Genomic DNA, 23,426 nt, shown 5'->3' with positions numbered 1-23,426 from the left:
TTGTTTGTGCCGAGGTAATTTCATTACGCCCGTGCGATTCCCAGGAGCCGCCGCGAGTTAACGTTAAATGCTCACCAGAGAGGGGATAAGTATTTGGCAAGGCATCAGCAAAGAAAAGAGAGGAAGCAGCGCGGCTCAATAACACTTCTTTCATGTTGACAAATTCTATTAGTGCGCAAAGGCTGGTGTTTGTGCTCTATTTTATTTATGATAATGCTCAGCCATCGGAGGCAAGCGGCATTCATCACCCGTGCCACCTATGTGGCCTGACAGTGTGCGGCAGACGTCTGTGATTTGCACAGAACACTCGGCGTCACACTCGCACCAGTGGGTCCGTGGGAGAGGGAAGGTGCCATTCTGTATCAGCATTTCAAGTGCTGCACTCTGACATTCTGCTCAAACATGCAGAATAACTAACTTATGACACCAAATTAAGAGCTTTTTCTTTCTTCTTTGGTTTCATTTTGTACTGTTATTCACTCAAAAAGGCCTCACTGTTCAATCATGAGCACAATCCTGGGGTCACAACTAAACATAGGGCTGTTAATTTGACGGAATTCCTGATGAAACAATTTATTAGTGTGAGACATTAGACCAATGGATCATCAGTTATGAAGAGAAACCCAGTTTGATTTGTTCGGCGGGATAAGCAGAAAGGCGTAATGTCATCTGTCTCTGCTGTGAAGTTCAACTAATGTTTCCACACACCTTAACTACAATGTGTATAAGTGTGATAAATGTCCCTGCAAACCAGGTCACTTTGCTTTCAATCCACAGGGGGGGACAGAGGCAGAATAAAACTCCTAAAACTCAAATTCACTCCAAGTAGGATTCTAAACATAACATCACCTGGCAAATCGATGGTTGCTTATTCTTTACGCCAAGCGTGTCTGCATCTGCATCAGCCGACGAGGGTCCTATAAAACCCGCTCCAGGACCTGTGGGATGTGGTGGCCTCCGCAGTCTGGTGCTGGCTGCTGGCACCGGGCAAAGTTTCTGTTTCAATAAAATACCATGATCACCCTGCCTGCAAATGCTTCTGCATACATGTGGCTTTATTTGACTGTGACTGTAAGTATGTTTTTGCAGATGCCTGCGAGTGTGTTTTGCGTGCACATATTTGTGTGCAAGTGTCCCATGTATGTGTATGTATGTGTATGTGTGTGTGTGTGTGTGTGTGTGTGTGTGTGTGTGTGTGTTTTGCTATTTTTTTCGTGGGGTGTGTATACGCACACACACACACACACATACACATACACACACCAAACACTGAGGTTGGAAACATTCTGATGTCAACAGCGAAACAAGAAATAGGAAACACATTTAAATCTCTGGCGCTGAAGATGGTGTTCGGGAGCCAGGGCGAAATCACCGCACAAGCCGGCATCGCGTGTGACAGGGTGCATCGTGGGATAGCTCTTTATCCTTTTGCGCGCAAAACACTGCAACAGGGAGAGGTACGTCCCATCTGAGGACAGCGAGTCGGCGCAGGTTGTACCTATTAGGGCAGCTTAGTAACTCAAGAAGCGGCAATTTATGAGTGAACGGAGGGGGAGGGAGGATGGAGGATTGGGGAAGAAAGGAAAACTAATGCCATAACTCTGAGGGCTCCCAGAAGACAGCTTTGAGGATTGGACTGGATGACAGAAAGGCCCGTCATCACAGAGGTGGTATGAGCGCTGGTAATGAGAGGACTTTCTCCATGCCAGGCATTATCGTGGACAGATTGCACCCACAGAAGAGGAGGCCTCCTTTTGTCTGTTGAAAGCGACATCGGCTCAGAGTCGGAATAAAGGAACCGATCCTACAACATGCAGAGGGAAATGTGATATTTGGCAACGCGGAGCTCCGGTTTTTCTGTAAATTTCAAAGCATCGTGGGCGAAAAAAACAGACAGATTCTCTGTTGCCTTAAGACAAGAAGAAGGGTCATAATAGATGACAGGGGAAAATGTACCAACGTACTGTACTTTTTTCCCCCCCTCAGTTTTCAATCTTTTGTGGTTGGCAGCAGGGACAGAGCCCAGGAAACAGTATCCTATCACTTAAATGGTTAAGTATTTTATGAGTAAAATGCTTCCAAATGTCTCTCAAAAAACCTTCCAGACCACACCAAAGACAAAATGAGGTAATATTACGTTTCTGAAAAGTCCCCAGTATGATACCCTGACTCTGCCGTAATTGCATCAGAAAAATGGTGCGCGAGTCTTTCTCTGTTACATGTCAGGCCATTCCACTTGGCAAAGCTGTGCTCATTAGGAGTGTGGGAGAGAAAACTTCTCAAATTTTTCCCAGCTGAAAGCTTGTACGCATATAGAGAACACAACATGCAGACGTGAGGTATCACCAAAAAAATCATCCATATGTCCCCAGATCACTTCTGGCACCAGTGTTACGTGCTAGCACTTCAGCAAAACACTAATTAGCCACCGTATTAATACTTACATGCACAAAGTCGTTTGACATTCATGTCATAATGCTCAAAAATATCAGACTTTGAAGCAAATAATGCTTAAGAAAGTGAAAAAAAACCAGATTCCAATGTCAAAGTTTAACACAAGTTAAATAAATAATTATACCCAAAAGTTTAATAAATCATCTTTTGATGCTATTTTGATGAAGCAGCACCATATTGCCACGGAACTTTTCATACATTATTAATTGTGATATAATTCTTTTATTGTACAAATTATCCTTGTCATTGGAAACATTAATTTTAAGTTGAGATGGGAATACTCGGATCCCTACTATCTTCCTCATCGCTATCTCGTTTCCCCCGTATTACATGAATATGGTAACAGGCTCTGAGCAAAGGCCTTTACATGTACTATTTTAAAGTAAATTTAAGTAGTATTTTTTTTTTTTAAACAGCCCCTGTGGGATTGTTGTTGGTCCTTTCCAGAGGCGCGCCCCCTCGAACCATCATCGCCTTTCAACACACATTGGATGATAATTGTAACTCGTGTAAATGACACTAAAAAGATGCACTGGGACTAGATTTCAGTTGCAGCGTGAACAGGGGCTAATTCACAAGTCAGTCTGCTCGACTGCTGCCACTGAAACACTGTGTAACAATATATGAATCTATAAAACTCCTCAATGATTTGGAGCCCCCCCCCCCACCCCCCCCCCCCCCCCTCAGTCTCTATGGCAGCCTAATCTACTGCAGATTTAAAAAAAAAAAAAAATGGCTATCATGAAACAGGCTTTCCCTGTAAGTAATCCCCTCCTCTCTGAAAGGAAAACAGGGGGGAGAGAGGTGTTGGGAGAGAGGGGGGGGGGGGGGGGGGGGGGGGGGGGGGTTGAGAAAAAATCTGCAGCAAAGAGCCTTTTTTGCTTCTAGTTATGTCAGGCTGTATTTTAAACAGTGCTAATCATATACCTTTGTGGACACTTAATTAAAATTACAAAACCAATTTTAATCGGCGGTCCAATTAATATGTAAATGTATGCAAATGTAGTAAAACAAGGTGGTGATTAAGTTAAGGACACTCTATTTCATGTCTTCCTTAAGTGTGAAAACAAACCGTCGTTTTCCCCCTGCCACCACCCCACCCCCACCCCCCCGCACCCAAAAAGAAAAAAGGCATCCAAGACTGATGGATTGTGATGTTTACCGGCCACATGCTGAGTTAGGAAACAACCTGCGCGGTGTCATTTGTCAAAAGGGAAAGAACAGGAGAAGAGACAATTTTATTCAGAGGTGGTATCCCAAATCCAGTTTTTTTTTAAATGTAATTCACCACACACACACACACACACACACACACACACACACACACACACACACACACACACACACACACACACACACACACACACACACACACACACACACACACACACACACACACACACACACACACACACACACACACACACACACACACACACACGTACACACACTTCAGTGGTCATTCACCTAAGGTCGGCGCCAAGTTATAAATTGTACGGTATGTTATTGAATTAAGTGTTACGGGTCTCTGTTTGAAATTCACGGCAAAGTTTGCCCGGCTTGAGGTGAGAGTTGACAATTCTCAACGAGCAGACTTTCAATTCTAATTAGGCCTCGGAGATACGGTGGTCTTTCAAAGTCGTGTCTGGAGGGGCCGGAGAGGAGCGTGGGGGGTGGGCAGGTAATAATGACTCTGAATCGGAGTGGCTATAATATAACTTTGGGCAGTGGGAGGGAGAAAGGAAGGGAGACAGAGAGGAGAAAATGAATTTACCCAGCGAGCGAGGCCCGCGGCGCGAGCCAGATCGAGGTGAGCGCGGGTCATTAAACTTTGTTGCCTCTGAATTTATGCACTCCAATAGTTTTATAAATACAGTAAAATAATCCTGGAATGTTTCTAGTTAAATGTAACGTGTTATTAAAGCTACAGAGGCCGTATATTTTCACACATCCTGCATGTGCTAATACATTAACCCCTGTTTGAGGAGCTTTGTACAAACATTTTAAAAGATATGGCACTGCTCTGGCTGTGTTCAGGCCACATCTGGTTAGGTTTTTTGGGGCGTGGACTTGGAAATCTACTCCCATTAGCAGGGTAACTTCAGATAGTATTGGGACAGTACTGGCGCCCAGTATCGGACCAGTCTCGGTTCGATTCTGATGCTTAAATTCGTCACGAGTCTGGCATTAGTTCGGCGTTTTACTATTGGAATGGCAAAACAAATGGGCATGTCATCAGGACTGTTCATCGGGGTGGAAAATGCCTCAAGAAGGGAAATGATTAACTATCAACTAATTTCCTAGGACACGTTTACGTAAAGTGTTGTTTTTTTTTTAATCAGCTTTATTTAAGAGTTTAAAAAAGGTCTCTCTTCCTGGACCCTGAATCTCAGTCATATCTAGTATCGTCTGAAGCCCATTGATCATAAAAAGGGTCAATTAAAAACACTGATACTGCCATGAAAAATTATACAGGGGATATTAGTGTAACATCACACACTGATTCCATTAGTGAGATGAGCTGTGCTGCTGCCGAGTGTGTGTATGAAATGTGTGTGTGTGTGTGTGTGTGTGTGTGTGTGTCAAGTTGTTTTTGCCCGTGCATCCTTGCCGTCTTACATTCATCCGCGTAAACATGACCACAATTTTAAGTACAGTATAAGATTGTGTTCCCTTTGTCCGTGTGTGCGTGTGTGTGTGTGTGTGTGTGTGCATGTGTCCAAGTTTAGTCATGCTCTCATGCATGTATTCCTCCACAGAATACAATTTCATGTATGAGTTTGCTTGTTCGCCGCATGTGTCTGTGTGTGAGTCGCATGTGTGTGTCCATGCATGCGTGGCAGAAGTCAAGCCAGCAGGCGTACACACACACAACTTCATTTTCACGAGCGAGTTACTGCGTGCCTGATTCGGTGCACGTTAGCGGCAGCTTTCGGGAGGCGTCGTGTGTTTCTCTGTGTGTGACGAACCTGCCGGTGGGCGAGCTAAGTCGCACACAAGGTGGGCGAGGTGTTGGAAACAGCTTGTGTCATCAAGTGTTAGCAACCTGTAATCCCATCTGAGCCGTGAGGATGTGCAGCCCCCCACCCTCTCCCCTCCCCTCGCCGCACGCCGGCTCCCTGGGGCTCCGAGTGCAACCTGCGCCCCGCTGATACCTCAGCTACACGAGGTTTCCAGGTGACTTACGCGCATGAACACCAGCAGGAGGGGGTCTCAGCTGTTAGCGAGGTGAGGCTTGTCCCCCGAGCAGAGGAACATGATACTGGCGATCATAGTGCAGGAGCAGGTAGTGTGCACAGGTGCCGGTTTATTCCGCCTCACAAGGCTGAGAAGAGGCAGCTGCCTGAGCTTCAACTGAGGGAGGGAAAAATGAACGTACCAGAGTGCCTGCATCTTTTAGCCAATTAAAGTTGCTTAATCTTTTTTAAAACATGTGTCTGACAAAACAAGAATAGAAATATATAACGTTCAAATAATAAATAAGCATCAAGGTCAAACTGTGACGGGGGAGAAATAAGGGAGGCGTATATTTTACATTGTGCCTATGACGTCCTCTGCACACACACACACACACAATAACAGCTGTTTAACAGAAGCCCTGCTAAATCTGATTGTGTTTAAGAGGGTCAATTGGATGTTTGCTTTCATTCCAGACTGTTTTTTCGGACACAATCCAAGATATACATCACAGCTGGACTTGATTCCTGATTGGCTCCCCTCACTGAAGAATGACTGAAATCTGTCCAATCAGGCCGGTTTGCAGCAGCTGAACTGGACGGTATCCAATCAGCAGGGTTACCTCATTTGAATTAGAGGAGCTGCGGCTGTCAGCCAATCTGGGTTCAGCTGTGTGGAGACTATCATTTACATTAATGTAGCTCAAATATTTTGAACTGTACAGGACTGGAGTTTAACTTACTGTCCTGTCAAAGGGCCTTGCTGTTAAGTGAACTGTGCATAACTGATTAACATTTACTGCTACTACTTTTTGTTATTGAAAACCAAAGACTTGTAATGGAAGTCAAATCCCACCCACAAATATAGAAAAAGATAACAGTCCAGAGCAACAACAAGTGGGCAACAATTACAAAACATATCTGAAAAATAAAAATGATGTCCCCATTTAAAGATGGGTACACATATAATGGATGTTTATGCAAGGTCCCCACCAAGACATCTGTAAAGACATAATATACTTTTCCTTTTTTTTTTGGGAGGAGGGGGTTAATCTGACGTGATGTTTCATTCAATACCGACATCAAACGCAAAGAAAGAGACAAAATTATCACCTGCAAAGACACAAAGCAATGGTGAGAAAAATGCATCACAGAGTGCAGGGTTGTTGCTTTTTCTCCAGTGACAAGTGTTGACAGGTATTTTTCTGCCTTTGGAAATCCAATGCAAAAAATGACAACACTTTTTAAAATTACACGGCAGTGAAGTTGGTGTTTTGTTTCCCACTGGGCAAAAAGCACCTGACAATAACAAGACGAATTATATTGACTGTTAGAGCTTTCTGTCTAAGATCTGAGGTGTCTCGGGTTTGATCACATCAGGAGAACACTGAACCCCTGGATGCTTATTTTTATGCCGTTGTGATAAATAATAAAAATTTCTCCTGAAGTTCATAAATGACGCCTTTATTTCTACATGTAGAGATGAATTTATGACATGTTATCATGGGCTCTGAATGGATTTTATGTGCCTCGGGGCAATGAAACTGTGTCTGTACGTGAACACGGCCGTGATTTGTATGTTGCGACAATTAAATTACATGGGATGTTTGCTGCGCAGAGTAAATACCTTAAACATTTCCCTACTTTGGAAAAAAAAAGAAGCTACACAGAGGGGAAACAAATGGTAGACTGGCAAGTCCACAGAGATATCCACTCAATAGGCAATTTAAAAATGGAAGGAGGAGGTTTGACTAAGCAATAAAAGTGTCGGACTGCAGGCGAGAGCAGAAACACAGAGCCGAGGGAGGTGGTGGTAGTGGATTGGGGTGAGGGGGGCATTTATCTTATTTATAAATCAGCGGAAATTCCACTGATGACTTCATTTTAAATTTGATCAAGCTGCAGGGTTTGAAGTCCCCTAACAAAAAAAAAATTATTGATCTAATTCCCTTTATTGGTAATAATCGCAAGTCTTCCTTTGGCCAGCACTAATCAGAATCCCATTGATTTCCACTGGACTCGAGGACTGCGAGAACAGCAGCCTGAACTGACTGACTTCAGTCTTCAAAAGGCTCAGGCTAGCTTTATATATTGCCCCAAGATTAATTGTCCGTACTGAAGATGTAACTTATAATAAATGGATGCACGAAGTTTTAATTTTTACACCCGTTTGCTCAGAGTAAAGACAAACAAACTGCTGGATGGAGACTGAACTGATAACCAAAAATGTTGACCCAGTGATGGCACTAGATGTACGGTAAGGGGCCATGTAGACCTGGCCCAAACTGCATCCATCAAGTAGGTCAGGACCAACACCCCTAGGGACCATGAGTAGCTGCACCAAATTTCATGACAATACATCCAATAGCATTGGAGATATTTTAAATATATAAAGTCATGCATCCACGCAGAAAATCGCATGACAACTAGATATTTCAGTCTTGTCCCGAGTCTCTCAGACACACAACGCATGTTCTTTAAGTGAGGATTTCTTCACCAATAGCTCCTATCATTTGGGACTAGAGGTGCCCACCCACTTCAGATTGAAAAAAGTGGTGTGATGATAAATTAGTATTGGTCAATAACTCAACCTATCGACCGATACGTCATACAGGCTAGGAGGCACTCAAAGCACTGAATGTTTGTCCATATAATCGCGCTCTACATGATCATGCGGCGCTGACATGATTTACTCTGCCCTGCATACATAAACAAGGTTACCAGGTTAGCGAGGGCATTATTATGCAGGGGCATGTCACGTTGATACGCCATCAGCTGCATCAACGCCCTCATTATTATTATTACGGTCACTTTCACAGGTGATACCACTGCCACGGCCAGGAAGATGGGACGAGCCCAGGACAAACGAGAGATCATTAGAGCACATTAAAATCCACATTATAGCTTCTACTGCCTCCTCGGGAGGCAGACACGCCGGGTGAGTCACAAGCAGGCCCGGCTAACTCCCCGCACCGTGGCCCGATGGCAGCTCGCGTGGATGCATGCCCACTGATTGCAATTTGGCAGCGAACGCAACCAGCAGCTCACAAAAGGTATACGTGACCGAGTGTGGGCAAACACAAATTAGCTCGACAATAACTGCGCCTTTAAGCCAAACAAGGGGTGACGTGTGAATCCTGAACTGACCCCTGTTGGCCTGTACAGTAAGAGACGTTGAAACGTAGTCATACTCGCAAAAAAAACCCAACAGAACCTCTCATCTTCACGCTCTCTGGAGTATAACATGTTTGTGTATGAAAGGAAAGGTTGCAACATGTGGGGGAAGAACTGCTTCTACGCCTAGACAAAGTAAACTTACCAAAAAGTCTCAAAACATTTTAAAAACTGTGAAGAACTAAAATATATACCTTTTGAATTTTGCATTTATTTCATTTTCAAATAAATGGCAAAACGTTAACTGAATTTGACTTATTTGCTTGAAAAAAGACCCAAGAGACCAACTACCCCATCTATGGGACTCATTCAAGGAAAAAGAAAAAAAAAACAGTTTGGCATGTCAGGTTGAGCAACAGTGCTTCTATCAAGCACCTAATAGCATAAAGTTCACTTTTCTTAAAAATCATACAGTGTGTTAGACAACAACACAAGCGTTCCCTGGATACTAATCATGACCAATTAAGTTTTTGAGTAAATGTGTTAAATATTTTGCACAAGACATCTAGAACATTTCCATGTGATGTAATGGTGCAGCTATAAAAATAAAAAAATCATGGAATATGGTGTTTAAACATTTCACTCAATATAAGCATCATATAGACGTAATGAAAGACTGGAACAAGTAGAAAAGTGTATGTGTCATGTCGACTTACACTGCGGAAAAAAGAGGTTTCTACTACTCTCAACGGCACTTGGAGAGAAATTAAAGGTGAAAAATCAGTAGTTAAAATGCAGGCGCCGACATCCAGTAATAAACACCGTAACCCAAGACTCGGTGCAGCTCCTCCTCACAGCGTCTACAGTATCCTGCTGCACATGTCTTATCTCAGAGCCGAGCTTCATGTGCGCTAACCCCCTCAATGTTTCGCCCAGGGTGACTCCTGCAGCGACAATCACAGGATCAGAAAAAGAGGATCCGCAGCAGCGCAGCCCCCCCCCCATGATAAATGAGTTTGTATTGTCTGTCATGCCGGCTTCCTGCCAGCCCAGGTCACTGGTTATTAAATTACCACTTGTCAATGTCCTAAATACTGATTGATGGATGAGCATGGCAAATGAAGGACTTCTATGACTTTTGTCCCCCCCCCCCCCCCCACCGTCCCAGTTCTTTCGGAGCGAGGGGGAAAACCTACACCAGATTGCTATTGACATGTATTGAATGAGGGCTGGTGGCCCTCTTCCAGTCATTCTTGGTGGTTTTATAAACTTTTGACTTTTGTTGAGCTCTCTTGCCCCTCGGGTTTTGGACTGTTTTTCATTTTTTTTCAAATGTGATCAGTAAAAACAAGGTTTCTGTCCACTTTAAATCTGCAATAGATACAGTATTTTTCTCTTTTTTTTTTCAAGCTTTAAAAACAGCAGCCTTTATTTCCCTAAGAACCACCAGTCAGTATTATTTGAGTAAGTAAATTTTTGCAAAAAAAAGCATTAATGTGCCTTTTGTCACTTGATGCGTTCAACTGTTCCTTTGGAAGTACAAGCAACAGCGTTGGAACAATGAAAAGAATGCCTAACAGTAAATGTCCACGTACGGCAATGAGAATTTGAGAAGCAGAACTCAATTTTGACACATTTTCGGAAAAATCAAGACCTCCGTTTCTGTCCGATCTGTGTCTTGAACTCTAGATCTAGTTAGGATTGAGTTAAAACATGTTCAGGTCTCAGTAAAACCTGGCAGATTGTAGTCATGGTTTCTGACTTGTCTACTGCATGTTTAACAAGGGTTAAAGTTTAGACCTAACCATTGTAAAACTCAACCTTTATCATCATAACAATTCTGCTCATTACAAACCAAACGACAGCTGCTTGAGAGGAACTCAGATGAAATTGGACAGAGGGAGCTCTGGAAAATCCCCCTTCAGCTGCGTCTTCATGCCGTGTTTTCTGAAAGCTCTGATGTTGTGCTGGTGCGTAGTCATTTGGGCTGTGTGTGTGTGTGAGCGCATGTGTGTTTGTGTGTGTGTGTGTGTGTGTGTGTCTCAGGGGTGTGCTCAGGGTTAGGGGCATTGATGAGTCTGTGGCTGACATTTGAGTGTGATTGAGGGGGGAGTACAGATACTTAATCACTGCATTGTTCTTCTGTCGGTGCCTCCTGTCTTTGCTGTACTTTACCGGCCAACACGACGCCGCTAATGCGATAATAACGAATTAAACAGGAGCCCGGAAAGTTTGCGCTTTGATAAAACAAGATTTTAAAAGCCAGAGGTGATCAGACAAAAAAAAAAACCTAAGAAGTAAAAAAAGATTGCCAAAAAGTAGAAATGTAGCTGCTGAAAATGATTAACTGTATCTTTAGTTAGAAGGCACAAAGAAGATTTTTTTTTTGGTTGGGGGGGGGGGATGCAAAGCCTTTATCAGCCTTAAGAAGAAGTTCTGGCTGGCTATGTTGTATTTTCCTTTTTTTTCCAGTCATTGTTAACTCTGCCACATTTGTGTCTAGTGATAAGGTAAATGAAAGGATATTTCAAAGAGAACTGGCCCTCCTTGAGTAGATTTTTTTTTTTTCTTCCAAAGACTGGACAAACTGGAGCAGTTTGGAAAAAGACCGCAGGCATGCCGAATGATTGTCAGCCATGCAAATAATCACTTACTTACACTCAGTGAGTTTGCTTCGGATAAGGCAAATTACCATTTGAAAATGAGCTCCAAAACACTCTGGGCGAAAAGCTTGCATCATGATTCCCAGTTATATTATCGCGGATACATAACCGCTCACATACGCACACACACACACATACAACTGCTGACAAACACACGCACAAACACACGCGGCTCTGCGCAGCCTCTGAACTCGCTGCGGGGAAGTCATACGAATGCTCTGATCTGATGGAAGTTTTGTCTTGTCGCTGCATCCAGCTGAAAGTCATTTTCAGCCAATCAGACGCCGCTTCTGTTTTAGTTTCTGGTGGCCGATGTTGTGATTGTTTAAAGACACGTCCGCAGAATACAAGAATAAAGTAGTAGAAGTCGAAAATGCAATCCAGAGAGATTAAAAACAATATGCTGGAAAATGAAATATAGCCACCTGACCTGGCGAGGGAGGAGACACTGAATCGAAGTTTGAGGTACCTTTAAGTTGTCCAAGCAGTGCTGTCAATCATAACTGGCCAAGAAAATATGTCATCATATCCCACCAAGGGCTTTTAGAACAAACACACAATGATAAAAATAAATCATTTCCTATGTATTCCCCTGCAGCTAATACTCCTATTTGAAAGTAACGTCGAGTAAAAAAGAGGAAAGTGCAGTTTGATGTAGATGATGAACGTTTGGTAGAAGAAAGGTGAACCCAGAGTATACGAGAGCATTAAGAACAACCTTCTGCAACACTAAGACCTTTAGCGCGTGTTTCAGTTTGAATGCCTTGATAACACACGAGCAATTTGAACAGATAAATTAAAAAAACTAGAATGGCACTCGGTGGAGCACATACCACCGCCGAGGCCCAACGGTCCACTTGAAATTCAATCAAGCCGCACCAAATTGCACGCACTCATAGATGTCAGTCACCTAAAAATGCCTGATTTTCTTCTTTTTTTTTTTCATCAACATCCATGCTTTATTGCCTGGGGAATCAGTGAAAATGTCAACGAAAATAAAAAAAATCTACCCTATATGTTCTTGAATTCGCCCCCTTTTGTCCAGATTTGCGCCCAACTGTAATGGTTCTTTTTTATGTCCAATCTTTCAAACCATGTGTGGTGGAATTCAGTTTCTGCGTTACCCTGGTGACAAAATAAAAAATAAATGAAAATAAAAACAATTCCAAGGTAATCAGTTGACAACGACTCCATAACACTACTACAAGCACATTAGGCCGATGAATGTGGCCATTTAATGAAAGACTTCATAGCTCACACGGTGACAAATAATGAAATAGTAATCCGCAGTCAATAATTAACACATGCTAATTTGAAATGTCTCCTTCGTCCCGGCCGGAAGCGTCGCGGACACTCGGTCAGGTGCTGGTGTCAGTGTGTCCTCTGGACCGACAGTGTATCCGGGTGAATGGCCAGGTTATAAAAAGCTCTCTAAGCCCATATTATCCTTTCAGTTGCTGAGTCTATGGTTGAATTCGGAGCGACTGTCAACAATGTGAAGTGCCCCTGCCGGGATTGGGAGGTAAGCAAAGTTTAAGCTACAGCACCAAACTAATGCCAGTTTGATTAAATGCTCTGGATACAAGCAGCAGGGGTTTCTGATCCTTTCACTATTATAGTTTCAGGGCTTACGGAGCATCCCCTCATTGTGCCCGCTCCCTTTCCAACTTTCTTCAGCAGAGGTCAATCTGTTACACCACCAGAAATTGACTGTACTGTGTCGTTCCAATCGTCTGAAAATACGGAGACGAATGCTCTGCAATGCCGCTCCCAGATGCGCGACGGCAGATGAACATTTGTTTACATCCACAGATACATTAAGTGTTTATTTGATAGCAAACACAATCCAAATTGTCACTTAGCGATGCCAGCTCCGAGTCCAATAAGCCACGGGTCTTTAAAAAGTCACAGAGTGCTGCCATGTTTAACAGGGTTAAATACACAAACAAAGATGGATTGAATGTGTAATTTGGAGCATTCAAATTTGGTGGAAGAGGAACAACAATATTTCTTGGGGATGCATGCCCCTGCTGCATATTAATTCTTATCGCGGCTGATGAATAATCATGCGTCTTATGAGTCAGTCGGATACGGCAGCACTTTGAGCTGTCATAATTAACAGACTCACTCGACAATGGGCACATTCTCAAAGAGACTTCTTATTAACACGGACATAATGGGTAAAGTGCATATTAAAATGGGTATTTAGAGTGGAAGGGATCAAAACTACCAATGAAAAACCCAGTTTTATGGTCGACGTGTTTCATTGTTTCAGAGTCAAGTGAATGCCAGTCGACAGCAGACGCCTGGGCCATACTGTACGGCTGCCCTGAGGTATCAAAAAGCTTTGGCGTGACACCGCCACTACCCAGGGGCCTGTGCACACCTCATTAGCGACAGAGTATCCTTTGGCCACCCATGGGCAAGATTCAGTCCCTCAGTGGCTTAATAAGATCACATTTAAATCTGCGGCAAGATGGGGGAACCGCGCTTCCTGATGAAAATTCATCGGCGGCAGACAATCATTTCCAGGCTGATCTAGTTTTGCGAAGAAATTCATGCAGATCTCATCGATTATCTGGTGAAAAATATGGATAAAAAAGGGGTCAGTTAAACCAATTTGCAAGAACATCATCTCATCCACCTTTAGTGGCATCAACGCAGACACTTATGCTTTTGTTTGCCCTTGTTTTGAAAGACCGGTCTCTGACATTTCTGTAATCAAATGATGTAAATTTAATTTAATTTTTTGTTCAGCACTGAAAAATGATAATTAGAAAATGAAATAGGGGGGTTTCTTCCCAGAAAACAGAATCTTGGCTACTCTGGGTTAATCCATCAAGCCTGATTTGACCATTTTTTAATTGGAACTACTTTCTAATGTGGTATCACAAAACTACCCACTCTGAGAAAACAAAATATTTCTGCATCTGTTAGAGAATGTTTGTGTTGGGTGAAGTAAAAGTCAAAAGAAGGCTGGACAGTTCTACGCAAGTGAATGAATAATAATCCTTTGTCTTCCCTAAAGATGCCCTTGAGCGACACATCAACACGAGGCACTAAAAACCCTCATGCCGCCTCAACTAAATGACTCCCATTCACAGCTCACACTGACCAACACAGGTAACTCATCCTCATCAGGATCAGAAAGAATAAAGAGCTCCCATCCTCTAAATGTTCCCTTACACGATGAAACGGATGGTTATGGTCCGTAATTCAACGATGAGCCCTGAATTCCAACTGAATAGCCTGTTCCACAGTGTGCCTGTCAAGGGTGATTACAAGCTTAGCAAGAAAAATGAGATACTGGTTGACCTATTTCTGAGCACTTTGTTTCATGCCCCCCCCCCACAATCTCCTTTCTTCAAACCAAGTTTGCCTGTTCCTTTCTCTTTTTTTGTATTTCAGCCTCTCTGCCCACCGGCTCCCTCAGAGTAGAGGTCAGGTCAGAGGCCACCTGGCTGAAACCACGTCTCAGAGCATGAGCAAACCTGGAGACAAAGGCCTCTGCTGTTGGAAGATCTGACGCTCGGGTGCCAAACTTTCACCTTAACCCCCCCCCATCCCATCCAGTGTGAAGAAAACCCCTGGGGGATGCTTCACCGGGGGGCCGCGAACACTCGGGCCTCTGCGACAGCAAAGTTTGGACGCTGTCACGAGGAGAGTCACACTGGGAACTCATCAGCGAGAGAAAGGTGGGGGAAAATAAAGGAGGCGACGCACCTCTGCTTTGGCTCGCAGACAAAGACGCTCAGAGACGACGCGGCGACCTTTATGGTCTCCATTTCCCTGCCACCTCATTTGACATCATCCGACGATGAGCTGTCGGGATTGATTTTCTGAATGTGTCTAAATGCTACTTGGGCTGCTTTTTTTTATTGTTTCAAAGACAGATTTACAAAACTGACTAATAAAAAAAGAAGGCTTAATTGAAACAATACGCTGTGAAATTAGATGAAAGCGTATTGGTTTCTTGGTGCCACTGATGTCCTGAAAATCCTGTGTGTTGAGTTTTGCAGATAAGAGTTAAAGAAACGCAGGCTGGCAGCGGGCCCTTCTCTTCTCACATCCTCAGTAAAGCAACATGGGAGACCAGGGGTTTGGTCTTAAGAAGAAGTAAGTAGAGTTTGTTATTTCACCGCCTTTGACTAAGGTCATACCAAATTAACAGACGACTGACTGAATAAAAATAGCATACCATTAATTCGTTTTTTTTTTTCTTCTCTCCGCTCATAAATCTTAAAGGTTGACCTGATTTTTAATGTTAAACTATGTGGAGAAATTAACAAGGAGGAGGAAATGGGGGAAGAAAAACATTCAAATAAGCAGCACGGACTAATTTTAACCAAGTCGCCAGCTCAGGTTTCATGTGGGATCTGTGGGAACTAAAAATACTTTTGGTCTTTTGTGTGTGTGTCGGGGGGGGGTCAATTTGAATACCTCACAAAAAACAATGCTCAATCGCCGCATTACAACCAGCATTTTCAATTATCTTGGCAGAGATTTTGAAACTTTATGGTCAAGCAATGCTGAGAATCATAATCAATTTTCAGGTGATAAAAACCATAAACAGTAAGGGGGGGGGGTGAGCCATTTAATTGCCGCAACATTCGTTAACAAGCTTAGCTCTTGTCTCAGCACCGTGCGCCACACTCAGCATTCAAATAGATCCTAATTATTTCTAGTTGAGGTCTTACGATTGTCAACTCTTGTGTTGGCCGATGATAAAACGTGGCTCTTTCAAACTTAATCATTACAAGTACATTCAACAAGCATAAAAGGCTCAGAGGTTGGAGCTGCATTAACGCTCGTGTCCATTTTTGGTTGAATGGCCTGGCATCCGCGGAAAGCAGATTACATCCTCAAATCAAACCCTAACTGATGATCGTGCTCCCAAACAGTCAATTATGGAATGTTTACTGTGGCGTTTGGTGGCGTTATTTGTTTCTGTTCGCTTGATAACATGCTAGACTGGATTTAGATTGACAAGGATTTATGGGGGAATGCGGCGAACGGTGTAAAAGCCAATCACGTAAATACCAATTACAAGTCCGCTGAGGAGAATTAAAGCGGCCAAATCAAGATTTTTTTTCCCCCCGTTTCCTTTTTCTAAAAACAGACGAAAGAAGGCAAGATACTGGATGTTTAATGAGAAGGGATGATGGGCAGTGTGCGCATTATAATATGCAAATCATCCATCTCTGAAATAGTGTCTGTTGCACTTCTGTACGGCGGTGGATATGAAAACCACCGCTGCTAAATTATTATGATAATTGAGGATTTTTCGGAGGCAGAGCCAAACTTATGTCGATGGAAGAAGGGAAACAGAGTAACATCCAAACACACCATCCCAAAATGTTTCTATCGGTGGATGTCCACAGTGATGCTGTCATCCTGACAACGATTACATTTGCTGATACGATGCAGATGAATTAATATTGATCCAAAGGACAATAAATGTCTAGTTGACGTCAATGCGGAGGCATAACAGAGTTCATCAGAACATGCTGATCACATTTCAGGGACAACAAGACCTCAATTCTGCCAGATTAGCTCTGCATTGTTGATATCACATTGATACTGACAAAACGCATCACAAACTAAACTATTTCCTCAAGTAAACCTGGAATCTTTTAGGCACAGGGTCTAAAGTCCAAAAATCTATGTAAAAAATTACGCAAATTCCGATTACATTAATCGTCTTGTTTTGTTTATGCAAAATGGATCCTATTCCTCTTGATTATCTTGATTTTTTTCTTACTTTTATTGTCCAGATTTTCTTTAAGCTATTTGTGTTTATTAATGGAATCCAGAAAGAAACACACTAACGATGAATTCAGAGCCATTAATTCACCCAGTTTTGAGCCATGGACAAAGAAAATCTGATATTTCCAGGTAGGCACATCAAGTTATGTAAAATGTGCATATAGTAACTATGTGCCCTAACAATAAGTGCAACTAGAAAAAGTCCAGTTAAACGCACACATAGGGTGTTTTGAGGGTGGTAAAAGTTCTAAACTCAGATAAAAACACATGTCAAACAATCACAAACAGTAAATCCGTCAACTGCCTCCCTTGCGTGTAATCAAGGTGTAATTTGCTCTGCCGCTTTGAAACGACTCCTTTCATTCTGTCCCGACATTGCGTTGATCGCAGAACAATGGAACGAGTTGAGTGCAGAAACGAGAAACCCGGGCGAATGCTATTAATAAAAGACACATCTCGTCACTCTCAATATGGCAGGCGAACCTAGGCGGGCTTTGAAGTCCTCTCCTCTCGCTTAACTTAACCCAGTCTCCACTCATCTTTCGCTCAAGCTCAAGCCTTTAATGTGGCGAGCCGGCCAGCCCCCATCGCACCGTCCCAACAATCACGTCACTGGACATCTTCAGAACCAGGGATTATTTGCATTTCCTGGTCTGTTTGAGCTTTAATCACACAAAAGGGGACCGGGACCGCTGAACAAAAAAAAAAGAAAGAAAGAGCAGGAGAAAGAAAAAAAGAAAAAACTACCCCTAAAGTAATGTGGTGCAGCAGAACTCAAACCAGATGAATCTTCTCTATTTTTACCTTTTCCTTTGCCAAGGAAACATCAGGCACATCCTGTACGCTTCAGTGAGGACGGGCCGGCTAAAGCTTTCCAAAGAGCAGAGGGAACAAAGATGTTTCATCCCCCCCTCCACCCCCACGTACACATATCCCATTCCAATGTTTGCTTGATTCTGTTGTGTGTGAGATCTTGGAGATCAAGATATTGAAAATGATACAACGCAAACACACTCTCACGTACGCAAACACACACTCACGTACATCTCGTGGCACAACATAGGTAAAAGACAACGGACAGATTTTGCACAGACGCAAATAAAGCATACTAAACACGTCAGGGTTGAAATGTGTCACTTGGCACATGATTCAAAATGCTGTTTGAAAGCTGGACAATAATAGAATATATAATATACTATAATCACAGTTGATTTCTTCAGCATGTGTGGCCTGCTGGAAACAACAGTACACACGACAGTGAAGGCGAGTCCTCTAAAATGACAGCAACACATTCAAAGATTTTTAAAGCCATCTCAAGATGTTTGGAGACAAACCATCTGATGCTAACTTACGTTGTACGCATTTCTATAATCCATCAATATGTTGTTCAGGTAACCATGTGGTACCTGGCGCACGAATGACTTATTTCACTTTGCCTAATTGGCCGCACTTGGTCGACCACGTTACCTTTCCTACACCGTGGCACCCCAGGATGAATACCAACACTGTTGACGTGACATATTTATTCATCAGACTAAAACACTCCAGTGTTTGCTGTGAGCACATCGTGGGATCGTCTCGACTAACGTGCAGCAGATTTAGTCAGATAATAATTACATCCAAACAACCCCACCGCATCAAACCTTTTTTGGAACTGCTTGCGTTCATGTATGAAGTTTTTCTTTCTTGTATTTGAAAGGCTAGGCGATTCATTTATCTACATTTTTTTTTAGCTTTTTGCAACCCCACAGTGTGTCTCCTTAAGCTTTGTAAAAATGTTGCAACTGTAACAATTGTACATTTAAGAAAAAAGACAAACGAAGGAGCTGAAGTTTTGAAAGTAATCCAATTAGCCAAGTTCAATTCACAGCTACACCAGCCTGTAGCTTGCCTCCAGGTAAGCGAGCCTGAGGACATTTAACAATCATGAGCTTCAAACTAATTTAAGCGTAACAAAAAAAAAGGCCACAGACCAAACTTTATATGTTTGTCATTTAGTTTTAAAGGTATATTCAATATCAGTGTTGCATACCAAAAGATCACTGAAGCCTTGTATGCGCGGTGAACACATTTCATAAAAGAAATATCTTTTGAAAGAGCTCCACGGGGGGCCTTTAAACTGCACGCCAAGAAAAGGAAAAGTTGTATATCTTTGCCTCTGCCCACTGCAGATTAACTCAGCCAATGATATTATTGCTGCCTCTGTAAAAGATTTGTGTAACTAAAACTCCAATCTGCTAATGGCCACATAAAACTGCATTTCATTCTGGATGGACTTGTGTGTGTTGCGCTCTTCCTGCATGCTGGAAAAAAAATAATAAAAAAAATCACTCGGGCTATTTGCAGCTTCGTCTGCTCGATTCAAACAACGTGGCACCTGTGACTATTCAACAAGGGGCATTTTCAAATTGCCTGTCATCAGTAAAAGCTGCAATTTCTGCAACACACACACAAAAAAAAAAGAAATAAAGACGTAGACCCGGTGAAAACAGATAATCAGGTGGAAATGGTGAGGCCTGTGCACACCTTCCTGCGTGCTGTTCAGACTGCGGCTGTACGGCAAGACTGCTTGGCGCGGCATCCTCCGAGTATATAATGATCAAGATAATTATTGATTTTCCTCTTTGCCATATCAAATTTAGATTAATGCCGATAGCACGGGCAAACCTCCTACCACAGAAACACTGATTCAAAAATTTGCTCTTTGTTATATACTTAATTTAGGATATCACTGGACACTGCAGTCCCTGCACACACTCATTTTTTGTAATTGCTTTTTTATATTTTGGTTAATGGCAGTGGGTGTTCTAGATAAAACACACACACACACACACGCACGCACACACATCCATAAATGTACAAAGAGATGCAGAGATTAATGTGTTGTGTTTTAAAGTCACCCTTTCTTTGTAAGTCAAGCTTTCTGCCGGGTTATTTCTAATTTAAAAATGGAGCTATACCGTACCATCCACATCCTTATTAAAGACATTTCAGGACACGCTGTAGCCAGGAGGCACAGTTCAAATATATATGATTCAGTGTCATTTGCAGAGGAAATCTGGGTTTAAGCAGGAAGTTAATTCTGCCTCTTGCAACTGCAGTAGTGACAGATGAAGTCTGCGGCCCTAGGATTTTTTTTTAAAACTGTACTTTAAGGGTTCCTATTGTGTCTGTAAAGTGTCACTTATTAATGTGTAACTGTACTTATTCAACTTATTCTCTTGATTTTTATGCATGTTCTAACCTAACTAACATTTACCAAGTTGTTTTCATACATAGACCTAGTAAAACCAAACCATGACAGTATCAGATCAGGAAACAAAGAGACAGAGGCGTCAGATCAGAAAACACTGGAAGACAACATACCTCTTCAATTAGTTTCAGACGACATGTTGACTGTCGCAATGATATTTTCCTTTTTTTCCTACAGCAAAACCGCTGTAGCAAAATTCATGACATATTTTCTTTACAAACAACTGGCAGACATCCATCTGTAGACGAAGCCATAATTCAGTCATAACTTGTTGGAGAACCATATGGGTGGAGTGTATCAGCAACAGTGATGGAAGTTAACCCTCTTGTCAATTATGGGTGTGATGAACGCATCCATAGCCAGTTATCGCCGAGCTGCAGTTTCTATTGGTTCTATCAAGCGTTGCGGCGTCTCGAAGATCATTGGTTCACTCTCTCTCTCCGATGTCATTTCCAGCTGCGGCATGAGGCTGTTTTCAGTTAATAAGCCTTGATAAAGCTATTGTGCACTGCTTGCCAGCACCAAACAAACAATCAGCTTGTGAACACAGTTCAGTATGTGGCCGCTAAAGAAGCAGATAGTTCCCCGTGTAGTTGGTGGAGACAAAAAAAGAGCAAAAAAGACTGGCTTTAAATTCGTCATGATGCTAATGATGATGCAAATTTTGTAAGATGGTGATATTGTGTGTGGAGCTTGTTCTGCTGCCCCTAAATATAAAGCAATGACAATGAAAATCTTAGTATGTAAATTAACCAACTCATTTACATACAGAAGTGGAGTAAGGTGTTCAATACTTTCCATTGAAATGTAATGAGTACAGTACTTTAGTGAATGTACTTGGTTACTTCCACCTCTGGTAAACAACCTTTCCTGTGACTGACACCTCACCTGACAGAGTTGAAGTAAACTCCGCCCGTCTGGCACCCGGAGCAGCTTCAAACAAATGCTCTGAATTATTTGCAGCTCCTATTTGTCCCAGCTCTGGTATACATACCCCAGTGTGTTTATTTGAGTTGAAAGGGTGTGGCAGAAAGCTGGGTAATGGAACCCAGCTGCGGGCCACAGAGACACTGGATGGCTTCCCCTCACGACGCAGTGCCGAGGAGCGGGCCGACCAGGAGCATACACAACAGGAAAATCGAAAAAGATACAAACAGAACGAGTGATTTGCGCACAAAAGAAAACTGAATCAAGTGTGGCCCGTCCATTGGAGGGGAGTTCTTGTAAACAAGTGGCCCGCGCTAAAACAATACAGCTGGATTTCCTCTCAGTAAGCGACGATAATCATCGCTCACTGTTTACCGCAGCGGAGACGGGTTCCAGCCCCAAACAGCCTCGGGTTCCCCAATAACACAAACGAAGCGGGATTCACTGACTCTATCTCCGTGATGACGCTCTCCTATTGAATATTTGGCCCCGAATGTCTCGCTACTGTCCAAACAGATCAAGACAAATGTGGTTCCTATGTCCTCCCTGTGCAAAGAGAGCACAGCTTAAATGCAATTTTGACATCATTTTTGGCGTAACTTTCCACCTATCTATGTCAAAATGTTCCCTCTTTTTTTTAAATGTATTCTAAATATCCTTAATATGTGTGAGCCTGGAACCTTTTTTTTTTTTCCCCGGCAACATTTCCTTACCATTCTCAAACTAATCATTTCTCTTTATGGAAAAAAAAGTGCTTATCATATGCAAAGTGCTCAACATCAATGTGTTCATATTCTCGTTTGAGAAATTCATTGCGTGGTGAATTCCCTCGGGTTTGCCGCAGCCAAGTTTCTGCCTTGCAAAAGTTTTTTTTTTTTTTTCCTTCGTTTTTTCTTTTCTCATTCTCTCACTTTAATTCAACTTGGCACGTTATTTCTCAGAAATACCGTCGGGCTCGGGGGAGAAACATAGACGTGGTCTCACTTGTTAGTGCAGGTTTTAGTGCTGAATAAGGATCAGACAATGGGCTGAGGGGAGAGGGGCTGCAGTCTAGCGACGTATTGACACAGGAGATATTGCCTGAACAAAGTGGATCCGTGAGAAAAGGGAGCGAGCGAGCGTGAAGGGAGCAGAAAAAAGAGAAAGATTATCTTAATTATCATTCAGGAGATGCTTAGTGCAGCACCTGTGCATGAATAATGTCATTTATAGGCACATTGAGATGCGCATAATTCCCCCTTAAATCATGCACATTAGCGGCATAACAAGGGATGAACAAGTCGGCCTCTCGCAGGCTAAACCGAGAGTGAGGGGGCTCATTGTCAGCCCCTCACCTCCCAATACAAATGTATTACTTTTTTCAAAGACTACACTTCTCTCATTTAACACTCGCTATTCAGTCCAGAGGAGCTATGAGGTTACATGTCTTGCTTCGTATTACCACACAGGGTGACTTCAAAAATATATTATATTTTATGGCCGTGTGATTTAATAGCAGAGGTTGTATGACCGCACTTGTCTTAATGAAAGAAAAAAAAGCACTAAGGAGCTCCAACCAGTACACAATGCAATTTCAATCTGATCCCAACAGTAGTGCACGTTTCATACGTGAATAACTAGTGGCACTGGCAGACCGGGAAACTGAGCACTGCAAACTTAGGAGGTATGTGTATATTAGTGTATATATATTTATTTCATAAATAAGGTGTTTGAGGGCAACCTACGGAAACTAACTATTTGCAGTCACAATAGAAATAACTGTTGTGGCAGTGTTTGTTGTTATGTTTTTTAAACATCCGTTTTGATGACGCTTTTGTCCAAAGCGATTTACAATAATCAGTTACATGCTGGATTTTTAGCCCTGACTGTGAATCATACCCCCCAACCTTCTGCACCAAAGTCAGCAGTGTTAACCCACAGAGCTTTACCAGCTGCACTGCTTGTCTCAAGATATATGTGTAGGTATCAATGTAGTATCAAAGTCCTATTGTAGAAGTAGTGTACACAAATCTGCAGAGCAAATGAAGTGGAGGGTCTCCTACCTGCATTTAATAAAACATAATCAATACAGCA

At 42.6% G+C, this 23,426-nt stretch overlaps 1 long non-coding RNA gene across 1 annotated transcript; it reads left to right on the top strand.

Annotated features, from left to right (window-relative positions):
• Window positions 1-10,603: 10,603 nt before the first annotated feature.
• Window positions 10,604-15,595, top strand: LOC124850491. Its single transcript, XR_007031392.1, has 4 exons — window positions 10,604-10,714; window positions 12,862-12,929; window positions 14,436-14,530; window positions 14,816-15,595. It is a non-coding gene; the product is annotated as an uncharacterized LOC124850491 (long non-coding RNA).
• Window positions 15,596-23,426: the final 7,831 nt, after the last annotated feature.

The sequence above is a fragment of the Scophthalmus maximus genome, chromosome 1 (genome assembly GCF_022379125.1).
Source record: "Scophthalmus maximus strain ysfricsl-2021 chromosome 1, ASM2237912v1, whole genome shotgun sequence".
Taxonomy (NCBI): Eukaryota; Metazoa; Chordata; class Actinopteri; order Pleuronectiformes; family Scophthalmidae; genus Scophthalmus; species Scophthalmus maximus.
Note: the sequence above shows the minus strand (reverse complement) of the source record. Positions and strands in the feature narration are given on the sequence as shown.